The sequence below is a fragment of the Pinus tabuliformis genome, chromosome J, assembly GCF_031772625.1.
Source record: "Pinus tabuliformis cultivar Carrire ecotype Pingquan chromosome J, CPIR1, whole genome shotgun sequence".
NCBI classification, from domain to species: Eukaryota; Viridiplantae; Streptophyta; class Pinopsida; order Pinales; family Pinaceae; genus Pinus; species Pinus tabuliformis.
Window position 1 is genome coordinate 891,050,872 of NC_142295.1, and position 27,509 is coordinate 891,078,380.

The following is a 27,509-nucleotide window of genomic DNA, read 5'->3' on the forward strand; positions in this document are numbered from 1 at the left end:
TCATTGGCGACTCCACTGGGGAACTGAATGATTGTTTGTTAATGCTGTCTAGTTTCTAAAGCTACTGATGGAGCCTGAAGTTAGCCAGGCAGCCTTTGAAACTATTTTTGCTATGCAATTACCGGAGTACATAAACGTTGCTTCAGTCTATCTCCAGTCTAGTTTTAGACTTCAAACAGCTGTCTCAAAAGACCTGACCAATTTCATTGTTTCAACATATCTGAAGGAAAGCCCAAAGCTTCCTATATTTCAAAAGCTTCCTTCAAAATATTTTCAAAACTTGTATTCTTCAAATACTTCTAGAAAGAACCCAAAAACAGATTTAGAAGCTGGCTCCAAAGAAGAAAATCCATTACACTAGATCAAATCCAGATCCAAATCCTCCAACTATCTTTGAAATCCTAATTTGATCCCAAATAACCTTAGAAGCCAGGATAATCAAGAAAATTCTGCTGATTTAAACCTTGACACAACTTGGTAGAACTCTATCCATACTGAGCTTATTCCCATAAAGGCAGGAATCCTTTCTACCATTGCTGCAGCTTCTTCTAGTCCACCATCATCACTTCAAAGAATTTTTTCCACTCCCCCATCCACAGCACATATTTCCACTGTTATCCTTGTTTTCCCAACTATCATATTTGTCCCTGTTAATATGGAAAACTGATATGCTCCCCTGCAATTGCCTGCAAATCCAGGGGCTATGCCTCAAGATTATTAAAGCAAAATTACCTATTTTGATGGTACTGGCACCTACACAGCACAACAACATACTAAGAAAATGATGGATTATTTTGAAAATTACGAAATTGATGACAATGATGTCAGAATGAAAATTTTGTCCAAAGTTTAACCGGTGACATAAGGACCTGGTTTACCGCACTTCCTATAAACACAATTGCTGATCTAGATGCCCTTTATCAAACTTTTTTGAACAGATGGGAAAAGAAGAAGGACCCATTACACATCCTATCAGAATATGAATGCCTGAAAAGAGGCCCACAAGAAACTGCCCAAGACTACTCTGCTAGATTCAATAATGTCTACAATGCTATTTCTCAGAATCTTAGACCTCCACCTGACTTGGCCTTGATCAAATTTCCTGATGGATTTGATTCTGACATGGAATATCAGCTGAGAGAAAGGGCTCCTCCAAGCTTAGAAGACATGCAGAGCATAGCTGTTAGTGTAGGGGCCAATCTTATCTCTAAACGAGCTCAAGCCAGAGCTGAAAGGAGGACTCCCTTCAAAGAAGAGCCTTCTGCATTTGAGTAAAAAATCGATGCAATTATCAAAGGAATGGATAGATTGGGTGATAGAGTTGAAACAATTGAAAGGAAATCCTCTTGCGATGGTTAACCAAGTAACACTGGAAGAAATCCAAACTTCAGGAAAAATCAGAATCCTAATACCGGGAAGGCTGGTCCTGACCAAAACATCAGACCTCCTTTTCAGGAAAACTATGCTGAAGCTTCAACCTCTAGTGAACCAATAGAGGATACTCAAATTAATTTGATGGGTCTAAACACTGAACAACAAATATTTTTGACCTAGGATGATCAAGAAGCTCACACCTTTAATCAATTTCAAACCAAATTGGGAGAATCATTTGATTTCAGAGAGGGATATGATGCAGTTGTCTATGAGGTTCATAAACAATATAAATTGAGAAGCAGAACAATAGATGTTCTTAAATCCAACAAGCAGAAAGATACCAAGCAGCCTAAAATAGTAAAGGATAAAACTTCCCCTATAGAACTTCCTACTAGAAAAGACATTAACCCAAAAGAGCTCACGGTTGAGGATATATTAGACTTACATCCATCAAACAGTTAGCCATCCACCTCCTTTCCTCCCAAAGAAAATGCAAACACATCTCCTGAAATTAATTTTAAAACAGATTCAGTTCTCAGCAACACTATTGATAGAGAAAAAACCATTGAAAACACAACAGAAAAAGAAAATCTTGCTGCCCGAAATGCAAAAATTCAAGTGGAAAAACCTTTCAACCTAGAAACTGAAATAGGAAAGTTAAAAATAGCCATTCCACTGTCTGAATTGGCTAAACATGAGGTCTATAGAGAACAAATTAGCAGATCACTGCAAATTTCAGAACATAGAGATGCAGTGAATGTCCTAGATGACCAACCATAATTAATTTTTGGCCCTCAAGAAAATGGAAAATCAGTAGATGGAGGAGTTCCTCCATTTTATGTAAGTCTAAGCATTCATGACAAAGTACTTCACAATGCAATGTTTGATTCAGGAGCTTCCCATAATCTAATGCCTAAGTTTGTGATGGAAAAGTTGGACCTAGATATCACAAGGCCATATAAAGACTTGTTTTCATTTGATTCTAGCCAGGTTAGGTGTCTAAGCCTAATCAAAGATTTGTGTGTATCTCTAGTACAATACCCTGCCAAGACAATTTTAATGCATGTAGTGGTAGCTGATATCCCACCAAAATATGGAATGCTTTTGTCCAGATCTTGGGGTACAAAACTCCAGGGATCTCTACAATTGGACACGTCTTATGCTACCATCTCAGTCTTTGGCCAGCCAAAGAGATTGTACCAGGAAACATTGATGAAATATGTGGTCAGCAGCCAAGAGAAACCCCAAAATTTCCCCATTTATTCCATGCATTCTGATATGGATTCTTTCATCCTATACAATGCTGAAATTTGTCCCAAAACTGATGACAAGGTTCTAGAATCAGCACAAGGAAGAAACATAAATGAAGAATCTAATGCTCAAGATTTAGAAATTGTTGAAATAATTGATGCAACAAACACACAAGGCAAACCATATGAGTTACAAAATCAAAATTTTCCCACTAAGATAGTTTCTAAAACTCTTGATGCTGGTTGTCATCAAGAAATCCTATGGTATCTAGAATTTGATGGGTCAGTGAATAAACTAGGATCAGGGTCAGGGATTTGTATACATAACATGCAAAATGATCATGCCGAAGGACATGAATATAGACTGGATTTTAGATGTACAAATAACATGGTTGAATATGAAGCCCTTCTGCTAGGACTCGAATTGATCAAAAGTCTAAGGGTAGCTAGGATATCAATTTTAGGAGACTCTGATTTGATTATTCAACAGATGAAAGGGAACTTTGTCACAAATGACCTTAGGTTAAGAGCTTATAGAGGGGCAGCAACTGAAATACTCAATACCTTTCTAGAATCATAACTTACCAAAATTTCAAGGAACCATAATTTGCATGCTCACAGTTTGGCAAAATTTGCCAGCACTTGTAAGCTTCCATTTGAGCCTAACCATCATTTTACTGCTGAAATTAAACATAGGCCGACTATTTCAAACAATGTTAAAAACTGGCAGGTGTTTGACAATGACACTCAAATCAATAATTTCTTGACATTAAAAGAGGAATTTTCCAACACAAACATAGACACAAGCACCATTTGTGAAGATCAGCAAATAGACAAGCTTGAAAAGCACATTTCAGCTAAAACAATAGATCAGATTTTACACCCAACAATCTTTACCAGCAAAAATTTACAAGAGTTGAAAGAAACAAACTTTGATGAAATTGGTGAAGGAGAGTTTGAAGTGATTGAGTTAAAGGATAATTTTTTACCCACAGGCTTGACTCCTCTGGAGGATATTTTTGACTCTAATGATATTCCAAGAAAGCCAAAAATGCAGCCATTAAACGTAGAAATTCAGGACTGCAACATAGGAACTGCAGAAAATCCTAAGATGATAAAATTGTCCAAAGCATTGCCACCTGACCAAAAACTGCAATATATTGAGCTGTTCAAAGAATTCCAAGATGTTTTTGCATGGAGCTATGAAGATCTTAAGTCATATGATACTTCAGTGATCCAGCATACAATACCCCTCAAATAAAATCAAAAACCTTTCAAACAAAAGCTTAGAAGAGTCAATCCTGTACTCCTTCCTCTCATTGAAAAAGAGGTCAAAAGAATGTATGAAGCTGGAATAATTGCACCAATTAGATTTTCAGAATGGATCTCAAATCTAGTTCCCACTAGGAAGAAAACGAGAGAAATAAGACTGTGTGTTGACTTGAGAAATCTGAATAAAGTCTCTTTAAAAGATCATTACCCCTTACCCAAGATGGATCACATTTTACAAAGGATAGTGGGATCTTCTAGAATTTCACTGTTATATGGATTCTCAGGCTTTAATCAGATCCTAGTTCACCCTGATGATCAAGATAAAACTGCTTTTACAACACCTTGGGGAACTTTTAAGTATGTAAAAATGTCTTTTAGACTTAAGAATGCAGGGGCAACATTTCAACGAGTAATGGACATAGCCTTTGCAAAAGAGATTCATGATTTTCTAGTCATATATCTTGATGATCTCACTACTTTTTCCAAGTTAGATCAGGAACACCTAGATCATCTTAGACAAGTGTTTTTAATTTGTATAAAATATGGCATATCGCTGAACCCAAAGAAGTCATTGTTTGGCCTAGAAGAGGGCAAACTGTTAGGTCACATAATCTCAAAAGATGGAATTAGAATTGACCTAGACAGAATACAAGCCATTTTACAAGTTTCTCACCCTAGGAATATCAAAGAACTCCAAGATTTCCTAGGAAAGATCAATTTTCTAAGAAGATTCATACCCAACCTGGCTGAACTAATAAGATTGTTGACTAGCATGCTGAAGAAAGATTCCAAAGTCAAGTGGACAATAGAAGCCAAGCAAGCCTTTGAAGAAATCAAAATAGCTTTAACTAAAACACCAGTCCTCACAAGCCCACAATTTGATAGAGATTTTATAATCTTTTCCTTTTCATCTAAACATACTATTGCTGCTGTCCTATTACAAAATGATGCTCAAGGATGTGAGAAGCCCATTGCTTTTTTCAGAAAAGCACTTAGAGATTCACCTTTAAAATATTAAATCATGGAAAAATAGGCCTATGCCCTTGTAAAGGCTATCAAGGATTTCAGAGTTTATATCTTATACTCTAATGTAATAGCTTATGTGCCAAATACTGTGGTCAAGGATATCCTAACTCAAGAAGGACTTGAAGGCAAAAGAGGCAAATGGATAGCTAACATTTTGGAATATGACATTGAAATTAAACCAACAAAGTTGGTAAAAGGACAAGGATTAGCCAAACTGATGACTGAAACCAACTTTCAAGCCCTTGACATCAATGAGCTAGATAACGAACAGGAGATTGCGACTCCACAGATCAATCAAGCCTTTTTACAATCACCTTGGTATGTTGATATAATTTATGGATTGTTAAAATGGCAAGCTCCCCCAGGGTTATCCAGAACTAAAAAAAATATTTCTCAAAATGAAAGCTTCAAAATTCTGTATTATAGATAGTGTTTTGTTTTGGAAAAATCATGAAGGCATTTTGCTAAATTGCTTGACAAAGGATGAAACTGACAAAGTGCTCAAAGAATTTCATGCAGGGGACTATGGTGGACATTTTTATTGGAAATCAACTACGGATAAAATCTTAAGAGCTAGATTTTATTGGCCCTCCCTGTTTGTTGATGTAAAGAAATTTGTAGTTTCTTGCCATAAATGTCAAATCTTTGAAGGCAAGAGAAAGCTGTTACCTCTACCCCTAAAACCCATTTCCACTGAAAGACCATTTCAACAATGGGGTTTAGATTTCATTGGAGAGATTCACCCTCCCTCTTCTGGCTAGCATAAATGGTTTTTGACTGCCCCAGACTACTTCACAAAGTGGATTGAAGCCATCCCTTGTAGGCAGGCCAATGATTTTGTAATCATGCAATTCCTAGAAACCAATATCCTATCTAGATTTGGCTGTCTGGAAAAGATTATAACTGACAATGTTGCGGCTTTTAAATCCAAAAGAATGATCAATTTTTGTCATAAATACCATATTACCTTAGGCCACTCCACAACCTATTACCCTCAAGGTAATGGTCTAGCTGAATCATCCAATAAAAGCTTGATCAACATCATTAAAAAAGTATTGGAGGAAAACAAAAAGAACTGGCATAAGAGGCTTATAAATGCACTCTGGGCAGATAGACTGACTACAAAGAGATCCATTGGAACAAGCCCCTAAGAATTGGTTTATGGCATGGAGGTTGTGTTCCCTTCATCTTTGGGAATCCCTGTGATAAAATTGTTGCAAGAAATACAAGCAGAACCTAATGACATTCAGAGGAGAATTAATCAAGCAATTCATTTACAGCAGACTAGAGAAGAAGTGTATCAAAGATCTCAGATTCTACAAGAGAAACTTAAGAATATTTTTGACAAGAGGACAAAGGCAAAGGATTTTTTCATAGGAGACAAAGTACTGAAGTGGGATTCCAGAAGGGAAGATAAAGGAAAACATGGAAAGTTTGACTTCCTATGGAAAGGACCATTTTTTATTCAGGTTGTACAAGGAAAAAACACCTACTTTTTAAAAAGCCTGTATGGTACAGAAGCAGGAGATGCGCCAGTCAATGGTCGGATGCTCAAGAACTATTTTGGTCCACTTTGTTAAGATATCAAGACTATAACTTGTACATAAAAGTGGTTATTTTCTGCAGTTTATTACAACAATCAGATAGCAGGGATATGTAGCAAATTTTGAGAAAAGGTCAAGGAACTGTGCTGCCTTTTTATAGTAACTTCTCAGTTTATTAGAGGAATTGAAGAAGACTTGGGAGCTAAAAATATGATGGCAAAAATTCAGACAAACTATCAAAAACATAGATATAATTGTTTAAATGAGCTTATGAGAAATGTATATATGTTATAGACCTACAGTTTTGTTTATTTACAGCAAAGGGAAATTTCAGGTTGCAGCAAGATTTGAATATAAGGCTATCTGACCTGTTGTTCTTGGCTTTTCACCTGGAAAAGCCATCCCCAAGTGGAGCCAGTGTTATGCTCCTATACCAATAGGTGTCATATTTCATGATTGACTGATGAAATGCCAAATATGTTCATCCTTGCCATGCTGCAAAGGTTCCATATTTTGAAAGAATAAAAAATTTAAAAAATGAAAAGAGGGTATGCTCTAAAAGAAAAATCAAAGGGAAAAAAGAATGAATTGGTCAAAAGAACGAAAATGAACCCCAAAGAAAAGACCAGGAAAGTGTGCTAGCCGAAAATTCCACTACTATCCTATGTTTTGCAAAGAAGTTCAATATGTGCACTTAGGTGACTGCTGTCATAGTTGATGGATGGTCAAACATCTTAATCTTGACCAGTCCATGTTTAAATTTCTTGTTTTAGAACTAGAGAATAAGATCTGTCCAAATAGTTCAAGCTTGGAAGATAAGTAGTTAGGAAGAGAAGCACAAGTGCTCAATAGCTAAATTTGAGCCCTTGGAAGAAATAAGGGTAGACTTATATAGGAGGGCAGTTAAAATAAAAGAAGAGAGTAAGGGTTTTCTAGTTCAAATGCACCCAAGGAAAAAGGAAGAAAAATGTTAGGGGTATTGGGCTAGGTAGGCAGTTTTGATGTTGCAAAATCAGGTTTGTGAGCAATTGTGTCTCTTAAAGGTGATTTATCTCATGGACATCATAAGTGCCATGGCAAGGTGGCTACAAAACAGATGGAGCATGACTAATTTCCCTTCCCATTCCTCCCAAAAACCACAAACTAACCTCCCCACAAGGACCTTGAGATCTGCTCAGTGTTCCTAGTTCACTTCATTTCATGAGAAAGACTAAGTGAAACTCTGCGTTTACTTAGGATAATAAAGCCACATTTCTTGTATAAAATTGTTTTTCTTCCATTTTGCTAGGTTTTCCAAGTTCATAACTTGGATACCTTTCACTCCCCTAAGCCTAAGTTCCACTTTTTTGACTTAGTGCTTTGTTTGAATATATTTCTCATTTTAACATATTAACACTATTATATAGTTCCTACATAATGTTTTCCCCGCCCCTATTATATAAATACATAAAAACCCCCAAAAAAGCGTAAATATCCTGACCCCCGGCTTATTATAGCCATATGGTAATAGTTTATGGGAGTTAATGGTCCATTCTGGGCCGTTAACAACCCGCACATATAAACATTGGATTTCATTTAACATTTTGTTAAATGAATAACCAACCCGCAGACCTAACCAAAGGAAAAAACCCCGCAAAAACCTTATAAAACATGGAATTATCGCATGGGTCCCTATGCCATACTCCTCCACCAACTCCCTCAACTATTTACCATCCGATCTGGGCTTTCCCATCGGACGACCCACAGCAATATCAGAACCCCTCCGATGGCTGAAGATTAGCGCCCGGAAAAATGGCAGTTTTGCTGTCATACAAAAAAACACGTGGCACTCGGCCGGTGTTATCGCGACCCCTCCGCCCAAAACAGGTTTTGTCCAAAAGCGGTGTGGGATAATACCATTTACCACCCCCCGCTTGCCCCCACTGCCATCATCACCCACGTCATCACTAGGTTATTTTCCACAGCATCCAGCACGTCACCTGCCATACCCCGCTACCTGACGAATATTACGTCATGCTGACATCACCCGACCGAAGCATGCCAAAACTCGCCAAAATCAAATTTTTGTCAAAAACGCGTAAAATGTCATTTCTCATTCATTTCTATTTGTTTCTTCTGTGTGACTTCTACATGCTGTTTCACGTCCAAAGCAGCATTTTGACTACACAGTCCGCCACCTAGCTAAATTGAGTCCACAGCTCGGTCCCTCAGCTCGTTGAGCAACCTGCAAAATGCATAATACACTGACAAAATAGGTATTTACCCGAATTTGATTCTTAAACCCTGTGTTTTTCAGTTTTTCTCTGCAAAATTGCCCAAATAACCCAAATTTGAATTAAAAACATTGTGTTTCCTTTAAACCTGCGCACCAGAACCACTGTTTGTGCTCATTTTTATTGAGAAATCCCTCAAACTCCGTCTCCCACTGCAAATTCCGCCCACTAAGCTAAATTCAAGCTCGTCTCGTCCTTTAATTTCCGCAGAAAGGACCCAAAAGTGTTATTTTACCTACTGTTGTTGCATAAAACCCAAATTTCAATTTGATAAATCACCGAAGATTGTATAATGGAGGCTCCAGTAGCCCTCAATGTTGCCCCCCTCAATGGACCACACAAAGAATTAGAATGGTTGCCCCTTGCTGACAGAGATTTCCAGATTAATGACTTAATTGGTGACAAGCCTCACCTCCAAGCTTTTTGTGAAATTAGGAATAGCTTTCACAGCAATACTGATGTCTATGGAATTTGGGAGTTCAACATGCCCATGTACTACCTCCGCTCAGTAAATGTGCTCCTTGATATCATCCACTTATGCTGTGCCAAATATGACCCCACTCAAAGAGCAGTTATGGCTCCATCTGGGACTGTCTTATTTTACATTACCCCTGAATCCATAAATGAGATGCTACACTTTAAGCCAACTCAGCCTTTGGCTCCTCTCTCCATGGGATTCTTGCTTGACCAAGGTGCCAAACTGCCCAATTTAGAGATAACCAGAATTGCTCAGTTATTCATGTGACCAGATCGCCAGCCCAGGCAGCCACCTCTGTTTAACTAGGTTTGGTTCAATGAAGCAGGAAAATTCATTGTAGACATGATATCCTACATCTTGGGATTTAAAACCAGTGAGTATGTTGATGGGACTACCTTAGTTTTGTTGTCCATGTTTACTCTAGGACAGCTCCCTACTGTCAAATATGATTATGCCAGCTTCATAGCTGATAAGATCCATGAGCAATTCATGAGCCTGGACAGAGAAAGAGTGTTTAAATACACATCATACATATATCATCTGCTGTTGTATAATCAACCAGATAGTTTTCAAATTCCCCTTAGAAAATTGGATCTCAAAGGAGAGTGAAGGTCTGTGATCTTCTGGACCTCAGTCTTCCACCGTGTTAGTGACTCCCCTTATACTTATTGTGAATTCATTGACCTGTTCATACATCCAGCCTCTTCTTTATTGATGACAACTCCTCGTGCCAGACTCTCTGGTGAAGTGTACAAAATTTTACATCTCTCAAAAGGCTATAACGTAGGTGACTGGTACATTTACCAGAATCACACTGAGATCACGATATATGGCTATAAGTTGTGCCCCTATAAACTGCCAAAGTATGTGCCTATGAGACTGTTTACCCTGGAATACTTCAGGCAATTTATTAGCTTAGATTTGACTCATTTCTATGCTACCAAGAAAAAGGCACAGCTGAAAATAAGAAATCAATTGGGACCGTTTGTCCTCAATAAAAGGGAAGCCTGGGAAGAGGCTGACAAGATTTTAGGAGAGCAACTTAAGTTGAAACAAAGTTTTTATTGGGCACCATATGACCCTGATCATTTCATAAGTTATAGAAAAGTGAAAAACAAGCTAGCAACATATGTTCACCACAAGATCCCTGAAATTCAACAATGTGCTAACCAACAAGAATGGGTAGAAGGCACATTAGTTGAAGAAATTACTAATGAAGAAAAATTGGAAAAAGCCATGAAAGAGATTGAAAAAACGCTTGACCTTGACTCTTTTGGATAGGTATCCTTCAAGCTGCCTCAGCACACAGGAGGTGATACATCTTTTGCCGGGACTTCTCAGCAGCCCACACAAAAAGCCAGCACAGGGTCATAAAGGGCAAGGAGGTAATAGGTTCAGAGCAGGACATAATGACAGACCAGCCAGCTACATCAAAGGGACAAGGCCAAGGGCAGGTTCCTCCAGTTCAAACAAAGGCCCCAGAAACCCCTGCACTACAAACTCTTGTAAATGAGGAAAGAGGCAAGAAAAGGGACAACCAAGAAGACACACCGATCAGCGGTTCTCAAGAGCAACCAGGGGAGAAAAGGAAAAGATTGAACCCCTTATCAGAAGAAGAGTTTATCAAGGAGACCACATATAGTCTAACGGAGGAAAGAGTAGTCAGCCAGGATACATCCCCAGTCAGAGAAACATCGACCAGGTCACACAGGCAAGAGATTAGAAGACAACAAAGTGTGGAATTCTCTTCTGCTAGGCCACAAAGTAGGAAAGGCTCTGACATTAAGAAAAGATTGAACCCCTTATCAGAAGAAGAGTTTATTAAGGAGACCACAGATAGTCTAAGGGAAGAAAGAGTAGTTAGCCAGGATACATCCCCAGTTAGAGAAACATCGGCCAAGTCACACAGGCAAGAGATTAGAATACAACAAAGTGTGGAATTCTCTTTTGCTAGGCCACAAAGTAGGAAAGGCTCTGACATTAAGAAGACATTTATTGAAATAAAGGCAAAGAATGAGATAACAAGAATTCAAATTTATAATCACTTGTTGAAGATGGCACCCACAAACCAACAAAGGCTAATGTCGGCATATGAAATTCGAGAAGGAAAGATGATTCTTAGTCACTTTAAGCCCAAAATGCAGCAGCCACAATTAGCTGCTGATTACATTAGGACCAATCTGGAATTATTAGCCAAAGACATTCATCTAATGGACCAGATTGAGTTGCATAAACAAACTGGAGAAATGGTATACTCCACTTTGGTAGATAAGGCATTCCTGGCCCACAAATTGGAGAATTCATGAAATAATACCTTTGCCCAATTAGAGTTGGAAAAGGCTTCCTCTTTAGCCAATGATAACAAGATAAAATCCTTGGAAGAAATTATCATTGAGCTAGGACATGATCCCAAGGATGTCAAAGGCAGTAAAGCATTAATAAAAAAGAAGGAAGAAGACATTGCAGCTCTCAGGAAACAGCTCAAGCTACCCATTACTATGCATCCCCAAACTACAAAGATTTTTGAGCAGAAATCACAAGAAGATATGATGGACCTGTTAATGAAAATGAATGAGAGATTGGCAGAAACAGAGCAGGCATTGGAAAAAGCACTATAGGAAAAGCAGGGAGTGTCGACCTCCCATCCATCTCAAATAGCTCCAATAGTTACAACTGCTCCTCCTACAATTACAACAGCAATCCCTCCTACTGTCCCGGCATCAACAGCGCCAAGTACTTCAACAACAATAGCAATAGGCAGCATCGCTACCGTGACCACTAAGGAATTAATAAAGGCTATGGAGGATCTAAGACTCCAAGTATCAGAATTAAAGGATGCTAAAGAAACATTGGCCAAGTTGGAAATAAGTTATGACAAATCTGAAATGACTGTGGCAGAAAAAACAAGGGAGGTAAAAGCATTAGAGAATAAAGTAAAGGCATTGGAAAAGGACCTCTCTTTAGACAAGCTTCTGGGAGAAATAAGGGGAATTTTGTGGGATAACATCAGTGGATCAATTAGTAATGAATGGAAATAAATACAGATAATTCACGAGCAGATTGATTTGGTGGTAGCAGCTCAAGTAGAAATTCAAAAGTCAAGGGATTTATTAGGACACATGCCCGAACAGGCCAATAGGCTAATACATTTTTTGAACACCCACACCAAGGAAGAGCTGGCAGCACTGGATATCAGGGATAGGACAAGCACTATCCTAACAATTAAAAGAGTTCTGACTATGAGGAACTTCATACAAAATCTGGAGAGGAAGTGCCAGGACATGCAAATGGAGATAAATGCTTTCACACAGAAGTTTACAGCTTTGGAGGAAAAGGGTCTGCCCATTTTATTAACCAATGACTATAGACTGATGACACATGCAGACTATGTACACAGGTTGAATACATATGTGGATAATCATGTCACAGCATCATCAAGTTCTGCAGGAGAGAAGGCACTCCGATCTGGACAGAGCCTGTATGACAATTTAGAAAATTTGTTTTTTATTGAGCATGAAGTGGGGCATATTTTCACAGTCCAGCCTACTTTCTTCAGGTACACGAATGCTGATGAAACTCTAATAAAAATGCGTAGACACCAATTACCAGATGACCTATGGTGGCAGAGCATGCTGGAAATTTTATAGGCGGATTTCAAAGTTTTTTTTTATTTTTCCCAGAACACAGCGGATATCATAAAGTGGAGAAAAGAGCAGATAAAAATTACGCTGGGCGATGGTCTATTAAAGCGCAATTAAAGAACCCAAGAAAGAAATGCCAGCAGCGTGGAACATCATTAAAGTATCCATTGGCCGACTTGTTGAGCAAATAATCAATGCATTTCACCAACAGAGTGGCTAGCACGACATCCCTTACTGCTGCATTCATTTCTCTATGTTTTCAAGATCATTTACTCCTCCTGTAGAGTAAGTGGAAAAAGTTATTGCTAGATATTATCTAATTGAGATATTTTGTACAAATACCTCCCCAAGCTAAGTATTAGGGGTTGGTGATACCATTCTGGAACTACGCTGTAACTTTGAGAACTCTTCTGAATAAAACATTGTTGGAATGCTTTGTTGCTGAACTCTCTGGTTGTGGATTTAATGGCAGAGGACTAGGTTGTAGAATTCTCGAATTACTTCATGGATCAATAAGTCTTTTTAACTCATGTTTTACAGTTTCTGTGTTTTTATATATCATCTATGCTCATAATCTTAATAACAGAGAAAAAGAATAAACTAGAACTTACTTAACTGTACTTTGTGTTCAATTTATGTTATTATTTATGTTTTCTTCAGAATTAGCATGAGCAAGAATTCTTAATTTCTCCTAATTCCATAGTTCTTACATCTTGAATATAGCTAAGGAATTCTTAAACTGCTCCTTGGCAATATTCATCCACATTCCCTCTGTTAGCATGATGAAGGATTCTTAGTTGCCCTTCACCCCCTGACTCCATTTCACCTGATTCCAGCTTACCATTTGTTTCATGGTTGATTAGCTTGCTCTGTAGTACCTCCCTCTTTCAAAGAAACCATACCCAACAGTTCATCTTCCTTGACTCCATTAACCCAATGGACTGAACTTCTCAGATTGTGAACCCCAGTTCTATTGAATGTCACCATCCAAAAATCAAACAAACCTTTGTACTTCATAACTAGCCTAATATACCCTAAAACAAAGCTAAATCATAAAGAGAGAGCCTTCTCTGGCTGTAGATTGGCTAGAATCTGCATCTAAAAGATTGGTTAGTGGTTACCATTGCCGTATTCCCTTTTCTCACAACTTTTGGGGAACAACCTGAGTGATAACAATTCCTATTGATCTAAGTCTCAACTAGGATTACATTCATTTTAGTGTTTCTTCCTTGACACATACACCTTGTTGAAAAGTGTAACTAGGTTCAGTCTTCATAATGATATGCGTAATTGTAATTTTATGTATTTGATGAAAAGAAGAAAAATAAAATTATTGTAACATTTTTCTCATGGGTTTCATGAGCGAGGAATTTTATTTTAGTGATGAATCCCATTGCGAGCCTTTAGGATTTGTCATCTAGTCATCAAAATCAATTTGAGTCTATGTCATGTATGAAGGACCCTTCTTGGGCATGTTACATTTTCTTTGAGTCATTAGATAAGTATGAAATCCCTCCAAGACAAGCACAAGGCATCTCCCATCAAGTTGGCTCCAAGAAAGATAATAATACCTCTCCAAATGACAAGTCAGCCCAAATTGCAGTCATGTCAGCTTATTATGATGGAAAACAGCTATAAATAGGGTAGTTTAGATTCCATTTTGGAGTAGAATTTCAGAGAAGGGTTTTTGGTCAAGTTTGCAACAAGAAGTGTAGGGCTTACTAAAGGAAGTCTATTATCAAGCAAAGGAAGGAAGGTATAAAATGAGCTCATTTTAGGTTTGTTTTTGGGATAATTTCCTCTACATGTATGGAGTAGAAAAAGATCTGTTTCAACAGAAGGAACCAAGTAGAGAAACAATCCTTTTGGGTAACCGAGTTGAAAGAAGTTCAAGTCATAAGGGAGGTTGAGTCAAGCTAATAGGAGACTCCATCCCAAGTGAAGGAAAGACATAAGAAAATGTCTTATGTACAAGTTATAATTAAGATTATAGACCTAATTCAAGGAGGCCGAAGGCTTTAGGTAGAAATTCAAAGTGGAAGAGAAGCGAAGACAAAGGAAGGAGAAGAAGTTTGACTAGTATCAAGAGAACTTGTGTCTTGGTGTTCGAGTGGTAAACTGGTTGAGGGTCTAGGTCTTGGTATTTGTCAATTGGAATCTCTATAAGAAGAATAATTTTTTCAGGTTTTCCTCTCAAGTGTGAGAGGTTTTGGCCCTAGTTGATAGGCTATATTTTGTGTATCTTTTCTCTTTATGGTTTATGCTTGGTAGTTTTTTCATGAAGAATAACATTATAATAACATAAGAAAAAGAATATCCTAATCAAGAAGTAAAAAATACATTCAGAAGCGGTTACCTAATTAATATAAATCACCTAATTGCGATGCCCTAGATTTCTCAACATGGTATCAAAGCTAAAGTTACAAATTCAAGGAAAGGCATCTTACCAAGGGACACTCAAGGATGTAATATTGAGTAAGGAATCAAAGAAAAAATCATCTTTAAGACAAGATCAACAATGGAAGCATTATAACCTTGGATCAAAGAAGGCGTCTGCAAAGAATTCTTGGGATCATCATCAACAAAATAATGCGAATTTGAAGAGATCTATAAATCAAGGTCCTGAACATTTAAAACATCACCAATAAGTCATCATTGATCTTCATAAAAGGATCCAAAGAGATCTCACTCTCTGTGGGATCAAGGATCACTCTTGAAGAAAACTACATTCATTAAGGAGAAGTTTTCTACTCTTTATATCATCGTCAAAATCAAGGAAATAAGAAAGGAGAAGGAGCATCCTATCAAGTAAGTATCGAAATCTATCAAAATATCTTTTTGCAAGGAAAATAACAAATTGGTTGGGGGTTCAAACTACCTTGCATGGAATAAAAGGAAAGATCTAAATCTCATTGGTGTTGGGTTGTGTTATATTCTTTCCATGAATAGTAGACTTGGTTAACTAGGGGGCTAGATGGGGGGCAGAGCCCCCCCTTCATTGCGCTGATTGTATAGCAGGGGGGTCACAGGGGGTTTGAGGGGGGTGGTTAGTCCCCCTCTATGGGGTTCAGGGCAATGCCCCCAGGAATTTTTTTTTGTACCCTATATTAGTTGGGTGAACCTACCGATGGTTTTGTGCATAGTTTTTGCACATGGTTTTGGTAGTGATGGTTTTCGGTCCATGGTATTAGATGCTTCAACAAGTATATATGTGTATTGTAACATTGAAGGGAATATAATGAAAAATCTATCTAGTAGTCCCGATTTTGGGATCTAAGGGAAAATTTCTATGTTTATTTGTTTTATGTATTATGCTCTATCCTTTGTTTATTTTCTATTTTTTAGAATTCGTATGCATGTAATTTATGTACGAGGTTAAAACCTACAATTTAAAATTAGGTTATGGAACATGTCAAAGGATCTATCACTAAACCAAGAAAGGAAGATTCTCAAGCTGTTGGAAAGTATATGAAAGGGGAAGTTAGGGCTTAAAGGATTATCATAGACCATCAAGGATCCCCTCATTCCATATGTATCTAAACTAGGAACTTCAAACAATTCTACGAAAAACTAGTAGAGTTGTATTCCGTAAGAACTTATGGAGAATCCATTTCATTAAGGAAAGAAATACACAAGTAGAAGATGTCAAGGAAGATGGAATAGCCTCATATTTTATGAGGATATTTGAAATCTGGGATCAACCATAATATCTAGGAGAAGTCATGTCTAATAGAGAAATGACTACAATTGTACTAAATGTAGTAACGAGGAGTGAGGTAACTTTACTTCATGTATTTATGGGAAGAAAGAAGCTACTCCATTCCGGGATCTATGGTCACTATGCAATATTGAATAATCTAGACTAAAGGCCAAATATGATGTTGGATCAAGCAATCATAATCATGAATATGCTGTAATGACAAAAATAAAGGGAAATTTTTGAAAGTTTGGTCCTCAGAAAAAGAATAAGAACATGTCTAAAATACAATTCTATGGGTTTCAAGCATATTGTCACTATATGAAATATTTCCCTAAGCTCAATAAGGATAATAACAAAATAGGAATGAATAATCACACATCACCAAATAAGTGGAGGAAGCTTAAAAGAAGAAATAAAAGAAGGAGGAGTAATAGATCTCCACTATTAAGATAAGTCTTCCTCACCTAAGTTCTTTTCAAGTTTCTAAGTCTTCTATTGTAAGATATGGCTATCATAATTCACTAAATGGGATGCATCAAGGCATCATAGAAGAATTGAAATCAAGAGATCAGACATCATCATAGAGATATATGAAATATGAAATCAAGGATATAGCTCATGGGAATATCATTGGAAACATAAGCGGCAAGGTCATATAGTTCAAGGTTTATCATACATCTGTCAAAAGGTAACATATGTTGATGGGGATACTCTAGATCCTCAAGATTCTTTGATGGAATCTTCATTGAAAAGTTCACCAATCATGAGGGGAAGCAAGTGTTTCATCAAGAATTTCAAACTTGTGGAATTCATGGGATCATGGTATGACAACATAAAAGGAGAAGCAAATGAAGGGATTAAAGCTCTTTCAATCAAGGAAGTTGCTATAGGAAGTCTTGATGACCAAAGAAAAAAAGAGTTATGTATGATTATAGTCTATATTGAAAAGTCATTTCATATGGTTGCAGGTAACATGGATCAAGGATTTATATTGAGAGCATGATCAAAAGAAAAAATGTCCTCCCTCAAAGGGATGTAGGAATTCATGGGTCACACATTCACTAGATGAAATCAACATAATATGTCCTCATATGAAGTATGAGGTTTTTGACTACAATTGAGGAACTATGATTGGAAGCTCCTAGGAATGAAATTTGTGAGGAAAGGAAGGAAGACATCATGGAATATGAAACCATGGTAAATAAAATCAACATCCAAAATACCAAGAAGATTGGACTAGGATATCTCCATGGAGGATGTGAAGACTTTGATGGAGTCTGAAAAATAAAGAGACCCTTGACAATATATATCTTTGGGAGATGTGTCGATATGTATGCAGGATGATGATGCAAACTAGAAGATGTCATGATGAAATACCATCACAAAGTTAATTATGATTTTAATTGTCATTCCTTTATTTTTAAATAAATATATAGATGGGTTAATGTAGGGTTGTCAAGGGAATACCTATGGATGTCTTCCACTAGTGATGAACATGTAGTAGGATGAAAGATACTTAAGTAAACATGGCATGAAGAAAGTAGCATGGCGTGAAGGAAGGCCATATATGGACTGATGGATCACTTTCTAATGATGACATGGCTGACTTATGGATGAAAGTGATGGATGTTCGGTGCCCTATGTAGATGTCCCAAACATGAAGACCCCTAAATAATGAAAATAAGTTCATGACATCATGAGGAGGAGTTCTTAAAGAATATGGTTGTACCACCATCTCCACCTAAGGAGCCGTTATATGACCCTAATTAAGAGGGAGTCTAGAAACAAGCTTCTTACTTGGAAGAAACTTGGAAATTCCTAAGCCAAGAGGGAGCTTAGGTACATTCCTTTATTGGAATAGATATGTCCTCCCTAATTAATAAGGAGCATTAGACACATCATTCTTGTTTTCACTCGGGAAGGAAAAATGGAGGATTGGGTAAACATCTTAGATCTGATACTCTTTAAGGATGAGTTAGGGAATCCAAGGTAATATTAGCCATAGAGGACCGATATTCTTTGAGGATTGGGAATCAAACATAAGAATAATCCCAGAAGAACACATCTTGAGAACCCGTGTGGGGTATGTCCTGAGAGATACAATGAAGAGGGTGTATATACATCACTGGTCTCACTAGCATTGTTTGTAGATCTCATGGACAGATAGAATTGTTATTCAAGGCCTTGATATGTGAAAATTCTAGTTGATATGATGCTAAACAAATGGGTTACCACTTTGACTCCTCTTATGAGAAATTTTTCAAATTGAGAATGATGAAGTACCATTATGAATACCTCCCTAGTTAAGAGGGAGTGTTGAAAAGTGCAACGAGGTTTGGTTTTCATAATGATATGTGTAATTGTAATTTTATGTATTTGATGAAAAGAATAAAAATACAATTATTGTAATGTTTTTCTTATGGGTTTCATGAGTAAGGGATTTTATTTTAGTGATGGATCCCATTGTGAGCCTTTAGGATTTTTCATATAGTCATAAAAGTCAATTTGAGTCTAGGCCATGCCTGAAGGACCCTTCTTGGGCATGTTCCATTTTGTATGAGTTATTAGATAAGTATGAAATCCATACAATAAAAGCACAAGGCATCTCCCTTCAAGTCAGCTCCAAGAAAGATAATAATACCTATCCAAATGACACGTCAGCCTGTCTTACAGTCATGTCAGCTTATTATGATGGAAAAAAATATAAATATGGTAGTTTAGATTTTAGAGCAAATTTTCAGAGAAGGTTTTTTGGTAAAGTATGTAGAAATAAGCTTAAAGCTTACTAAAGGAATTTTGTTATCAAGTGAACGAAGAAAGGTATGAACCAAGGTCATTTTAGGTCTGTTTTTCAGATAATTTCCTCTACACATGTGGAGTAGCAAAAGATTAGTTGTAGAAGAATGAACTAAGAATAAGGTAGGTCAAGTCAAGCTAATAGGAGAATACATCCCAAGCGGAGGAAATGAAAAAGAAAAGGTCTTATGTGCAAGTTAGAATTAGGATTGTAGACCTAATTCAAGGAGGCCAAAGGCTTGAAGCAAAAAGTCAAAGTGGAAGAGGATCCGAGACAAAGGAAGGAGCAGAAGGTTAACTATCATTAAGGGAACTTGTGTCTTGGTCTCGGAGTGGAAAATAGGTCAAAGGTCTAGGTCTTGGTATTAATCAATTGGAACCTATATAGGAAGAAGAATTTGTTCAGGTTTTCCTCTCAAGGGTGAGAGGATTTGCCGTGTTTGATAACCTATATTTTGTGTCTCTTGTCTCTTTATGGTTTATGCTTGGTAGTTTTTTTATGAAGAATAAAATTATAATAACATAAGAAAAATAATATCCTAATCAATAAGTAGAAAAAGCATTAAAAAGAAGTTATATAATTAACATAAATCACCTAATCTTGATGTCCTAGATTTCTCAACACACCTAACCTATAATAATAAAAGAAATATATCCCACACATGACTGACACCATCAACTTGTCAACTGATAGTCAACAAAGTAAAACACTAAGAATTCTTATATGACAAACATAGAGGGACTCTCACTAATGCATGCCTAGAATAACAACTCAACTTGTACTTCACTTAATAGACTTCTAATGGTAGAAGAATCAACACATTCAATTTGACTCAACATGAACATTAACATGTAAATCATGACTCTTTCAATCAACACTTGGATTGACAATATCCTTACTAACAATATGAATGGCACACTCTGACAAAAAACTAATGATAATTAATATCAATTGTTAATACATAATACCAAGTGTTAATACCTTTGAGATCAATGATACCAATTTCTGAATTGATGCTATTGATACAAATTGTTGGGAACTTGATAAATGAGTGTTCTCCTCAGGTGAGCATGCACCTTTCACCACAAACCCGATGTCTGATACCAATCATTCAAACTATTCATCATATATTCAATATAAATCTTTGCTCTTTTAGGCAACATTAGTATGAAGAAAACATCATTAGCCTTTGTCTTCCATGATTGACGTTAAGCACCAAACTATTGATACCAATTGTGAGTGAATAATATGATACTCAAATCTTAACTTGAGTATACTCCCCTTGTGGCTATGCTCCCTCTTTGCATTAGGAATCTATAAAAATACTTTCAATAGTAAGCAAATCATCACCATCTATGCTCAATTTGTCAATATTATCAACCACTAGTATTCAATCAGCCACACTACTTAGCAATATCAGTCTTCTTCAACATTTTTTATAAACTTAGAAAAACAAAAAATAGAATACTTCCCTTATCCTTTAGATGCAATATTAGAAATTTTCATTTTTTCTCACTCCTTTTGACCTTCGTGGCTTCTCTTGAAGCCAACCTCTTCATTTCAATGAAGAGGAACAAGGGATCTACTCCCTTGAGTAGATTATCTCCCTTTTTCTTTCATATCTGGGTATGCTAAGCTTGGTCAACACCGTGAGGAGATTGCCTATTGCATGTTATATAAGATATATCTACAATAGGAATTTAAAACTATGATATGCTAATATTCTTCTGGTAATATTGAAATCCAAACACTGGTTAATGTTTCCTCCATGCACCATTCAACTTTCCTCCATTATAGATTTTGAAATGACTCTTGTACAACTGTCCTTGTTAGCTCTCAACATAATCCATGCCCTTTTTTGCAATGTTCTGGAAAGGAGGTGAATTCTTTCCAAATATGCATGTAGTTTCTTTATGCCCATAATTCATACACTTGTAGGATTCATCATTTTTTTGAAAATGGGCATTGGAGTGAATCAAATTATTCTTACCAAAGCTTCTGCTTGTCCTATTTTTTGGGCTAATATTCACCCTCTTACTACTATTGGGCCACTGAAAACATTTCCTTTGAGGATAAACGGCTCTTTGTGCTTGGTTGTTTGAATTCCTCTTATCAACTCGTGGTTGTGCCTTAAATGGAGCATTTCACCTCTATTTCTACACCTTTTTCTTCTCTAGGCACTAGGAGGCAAAGTGCCTTGTGCTACTACTATAAAATCATATGAGGGGTTTCATACCTTTGTATTGATTCCTGGAAGCCCTTTTGTCTCCTTATAGCTACATTCTTTTCTTTGCTAATGTAGTGTTATTGAGTCCTCCTTTAACCAAGTTGGTGGGTCCCTCTAATGTTGTGGCTGAGTCACTATCATCTTTCAATATTGTCTTAGCCTGAGAGGAACAATGACTAGTTTGAATCTCTTCAAAAGTTTCATAATTCTTTGCATGCTTCTACAAATTCATCAGAGGCTCATTTAAAGTTATATTCTCTACTTCTAGCTCTAGATTGATGAATTTGAGTTTCTAGATCTCTTCCAGATTTGATATTAAATCCATTTTCAAATACATATTTTATTCAAGATCTTCCAAATCTATAGAGGAGAAACTAGACTCACGACTAATGTCAAATTCACTCACATCTCACTCGAGATTTTGTTCCCTTGATTACTCTAGGGATTCTTATGCTGGCACATGAGATGTCATTTGTTCCTCTTCACTAGAGATGAACTTATTATTTTATTCAGCATTGTTTATATTTTCTATTGCTATCATGGTGGTCCCTTCACTACTACTAGATGCAAAACTCTCACTTTCACCAATACTTAGAGTTGAGAAATTTGAATATAAATGGCCTATTGTGTTGCAATAATAACAAAGAAAACAACTTATTTTCATATTGAATCTCCTCTGAATACTAATCATCAACTTGGACTCTTAATACAAGAGAATCATCCTATGATTCATGATCTTTAATGCTCTTTGAATCTTTGAATACTCCATCCTCTAGGGAAAGTCTCTTGACATCACATGAAACTTGTATGTCTATATCATATATGGACTACAACTAATGCCATATCTCTTTGGTAGTCTCAAAACATATTACTTTTTTAGTATTTGACTTGGAAACACCTCTCATGATTTCCTCCCTCGCTTGTTTATCAAATTTTTCATCTATTAATCCATTCTCCACCAGATAGCCATACATCCGAATCAAGATATTGTAAGGAGATTCTCATACTTACCTTCCAAGTTGTATAATTAGAGCCATTCAAAAATGGAACTCCATCTATGGTAATCTAGTCCAGGTTCTCCACGAGCCCTAATATTCTTTTTAGTTGTTAAACTGATCCTAAAGGAACCTGGTTCTTTGATACCAATTGTTAGAAACAATGGTAACCAGGACACTACTGAGAGAAGGGGGGGGTATCAAATCAATAATGTGACAAAATTATAGAATTATTCACAAATTCAAATTTTTAGTCACTTTAGCAATTATTCATTAATAAACAACACAACTATGTAAATCATAACATCATAATCAACATCAAACACATGGGAAACATATACATAAGACACCAGTCTTCTTTTATTTATTTGGAAATACAATCTTTAACTTTATTACATCATTTCCCCATAAGCTACTACTTGTAGGCTTATCAACTACTACTAGAAGTAACCTCTATCATTTCTCTTTTAACAGCCTTCACTGAAAGGGACTGCTACCCTTGCTCATTTATCATTTTCTATTGAAAGGGGCTCTTACCCCTACTCATTTATCAATCTATACTGAGAGGGATTGTTGCCCCTGGTCATTTATTAGACTCTACTCAAACAGAATCTTGCCCTTGAAATACAAGCTACCACTTACTAGCCCTATTGATTCATCTTTCATCCATTTTAAAACTAGAACCAATAGACCACTTTCCTCCATAAACAAATAATTTTGTCAACTCCAACTACTCACCAAAAACGCCTTCATCAATATCTAATTACGAAACAAATCACAAACTATACCAACATCAATAATCACTAATCACCAATTCATTCTTCTCCTTTTCAAACACCTCTCAAAAACCAATATTGGTCTCTAATTCAACACTGATGCATACCAACACTATGCATCTCCTTGCAACAACAACCTCTAATCAATTTCTCAAATTCAACTTTTAAAGAAATTGGGACTGATATTTTAGTCATCTTGCACTTTGATCTATGCATGGAATTATTATTTTTTTCCTTTCTCTTATTTAGTTGAGTTTTTTGAATTTTCTCTTCAAGTTATCATTTTGTACTCACCTGTTTCTGGTTGAAAAATTGAGCTTAATTGCTCAAATTTTCTATTATGGAATTTTGAGCTTTAAATTCTTATTCTCAAATGTTTGCATGAAGCCATTAATTTTTCATTTTACCTCATTCAACTAAGTATTATAAATATTCTCTTTAATTCTTGAATGATTGATCATCTATTTATTTGAGAAAAATTGAGTTAAACTATCATTTTCTTCAATTCTGGTGAGTTATAGGATTTAGGAGAGGTTCTTCTATTGTTAGCAAGATCCAATTTTGGCTTAACTTCCAATACTTCTGCTAATCTATTTCATGATGCCATATTCATCCTCAAGCCCCTGTGTGCTGGTCCCTTATCCCATAAGACCTAGAGTTATGACCCAGTCCTTAGTCCATAATGTTTTAGACATAAACTCCACCAAATTCTAGACCACCTATCTGTTGGAACCTTAGTTCACATCAATCAATTCCATGAAAAAAACCTCAATCCTTTAGGCCCCTTTGCACTTTAAGACTTGAGGGTTTATCCACCTCTGAGCCCTCGATTTTTTCGACGCATGGAACCATGTCGTCACACTTATGCTTAGCCCCGACTCATTTTTCCCGATGCTCCTCTATTATTACTTTTATTTCATTCTAAGGTATTCCTTGTAGGATTACATGTCTTGTTGGGCTACCTTTTACCTTATCCCATTAGTCATTGCTACCCACCTGAAATGTTGTTGTGTCCCAACATTCGTCATCCTACTATTCTTCTATGTATACTTTCAAAACTTTCTAGGGTCAAGGATCCGAATGAGCTATCCCAGTGGTTCTGTCCATTAGACTTGTGAAAAAATAAAAATGCACCCCAGGTTGAGGTGTCTTTGACACTTTCTATGTCAGCTTGATGCCTAGTCATCTCATAGGACTTCTCTATGCTCCGCTCAAAGTCTTCTAGGGTCGAACTTCAAGGATGATGTCACATTGATGTCATTAATTCGATTTGGTGTTGTTTGAGTGGTGACACATGTCACTCAGATTTGGCCCACTAGTGTACCCAAAGACATTGAATTTTCATGGCACATGTCCATTGTACTAGACATCCATGTCACCGATGCTAATACAAGCAACAATGAATAATATGCTGCCTTTTGTCCTCTAAAGAGGAGAGAGAAAGCATCTTGAGCCTTGGTTTTGCATCAATTTCCTTTGTAAAATATTAAGGGTCCTGACCTATTTATTTACAATGCTTTGTCTTCTCATTTCACCATGATTCCCGGTTGTGCTCCATCCAAAGCCTTATCCTTTGTGCACCCTTCGCAACCTTCAGTGCTACTCTCATTGGGTTGAGTTGTCAAGTGGGGGCCTTCCACTCTAAAAAATCCACCGATCAACATGCTTGCCAATGTTTTCAGAGCCACATCTACCTTGGCTCACGTCATCCCAACTATTCCCTTATGCACTACTTAAGGTTCTTCAGAGGGATACCTTTCGAGGTTTTCCCTACAGCGATGAGTTGTTAAGTGGGCTTGGCCATGTGCTGATAAGAAATGGTTCCACCATCACATTGTCTAATGCCACGTTTGTTTGGTCCTCTGTTTCACCACTAGTCACTAAGTTTCTACCTTTTTCACAATCATGAAAACCACTTGTGGTTTGCATACCACCATAGCATGGTTTGTGGTATGGGGGGTAGCGCAATCCACCTTCATTTTCTATCTACTTATCGATGGTTTAGGAAAACATCCCATTGCACCACCCATTTGTGTGTTAATAATCGAGTGGCGAACCACCGTGCAGTTACTCTGATGTGTCGGTGGGGATGTGTGGCTCTTGATTTGCTAGGGAAAATTTTAAGGACGGAAATTTATCTTAAAGGTTAGAGACCCTGGCGAATATTACTAATCCATAATATCAAAACTATAAAATTCTTGGTGATATTTTAGTAAAATATTCAAACTTCTAATGATTTTATATAGTCTCTATAAATTTTTGGTGATTTTCAAGGTAAAATATTTTTTTTCTTATAAAATTTGGGCAAATATTTTTTAGGAATAAAATGGGAATTGGCTAATTGTTTTTTTGAAAAAGCATGAAAAATTAGCCCATCTATGAATATTAGCCCCTAAATTTTTCCTCGTGTTCTTCCCTTAGAGATGCACAACAATTAACTTTGGAAACTTGCTAGTTCTTCCGCAAGTTGTTCTACCCATATTGGGTGAATGCCAAACTAGAGTAGCTCCAAAGACCTTAATGAATTTTAACTCTACAACCTTTGATTTTTTGGGATCCTTCCTTTGACTAGACATATCTCATAATCCAGAGAGCCATTTTTTACTTGCACACATCATTGAAAACCTCTTTCAAATCTATTTCCATCTAAGTGGGTTTCAACTATTCTTAAAGTGATATTATGTATTGGAAGTTCCTTCAAATTCACTCTACCTTCTCCATCCACTCTGTACTCATGTTGCAGTCATCTTTTCCATACATATATTGATCTTCCTTCTTCTTGTATTCTTCTCATCTTTTCCATTGCATCAATGACAAAATCACCAATGTTTTGCCTTTGCCATCAATATTTTCCTTTTCCATCAATGACAACATATTTCCAACACTCTCTTGAAACCAGAATAAGTGACTAGTACATTTTCCAAGAAGATGCAATCATCAATGTTTATAGGTTTGAATACAAACCCTCCTAGTCATCATCATAATTTCCTTAATTCCCACATTTTTGCACTAGAGTACATAAGGCAGAGGCTTGATGTTGATAATTTTTAGTTTACTTGCTAGAAGGAAGTTTTCAATTTCAACCTTCCTCATCAGGTGGGCTCATTTTTGGCCAATGCAAGGAAGGTATTAAATATTGTTGAGAAGAACTTGCAAATTTTTTATTTTTTACAAGCAGGAGCATTGAAGTATGACCCTCATAACATTATCTATGAGATAAGAAATGAAAAGAAAAGAGAAAAGTATCATCATTACCCAAATCCCATAATAGATGATTGTGCCAATAAATATACTTTTGAAGAGGTTAAAGAAATATTACATCCATTTCAGCTAATTACATCCCACCTCTTGGGGAAGAAAAGAGCCATTTTTGAACCCATGGACATTGTTCAAGGGGAGGAGCCTAGCTCCATGAAATCCAAGCGAGAAGAAATAGAAGGAGATGAAGAATATGAGGTGGATGATGAAGAGACAAATTCACAAGAATTAGTTTTATATAACAATCAATTAGCAACACAATCAAAGAAAGCTTTTACTCTTGAACATATGCCCTCTAATCTATCAACATCCGAGTAGCAGAGTCAAGAGAGGTTTCCAAGCCTAGACATGATTCAATGGTAGAATAGTTTTAGGAAATGGCTGAGATAGCATCCAAATAAAGGAAAAGAGATATAAGGATAGTATAAAATCAACCACTTCCCTAGATGTAGGTGAAGAGTACATTGCACCATGAAAGAGTAATTTTCAAGTTTATAGTGTTACAATCCAAGGTAGATACAATCAGGTCAATGGAGGACTATTAATTTCGCCAAATGTTCCTGTTGGTTCATCATATCCCATCCATATACATCATGGAACTAGATATGTAAGTGACTCATATGATGCATAGGAAAATGCATCAGACCAATGCCACATCTAGAAAGTTGCAGGAAATGTACAATAAGGAGTGCAACTAGTTGAAGTATGAGAGATGTTATGTAGATCAGGGAAAATGAATATAAAAGAATGGAGGGTAAAATCACCCACATGGCTTCATATCCTCATAAGGAATTTTGGTATAAAACCATGTTACAGTACAAGGGGAAAGAGATATATTCCATGAAAAATAAAATCAACATGCTAGATACACACCCCATGGAAACTCATGAGTTGGTAG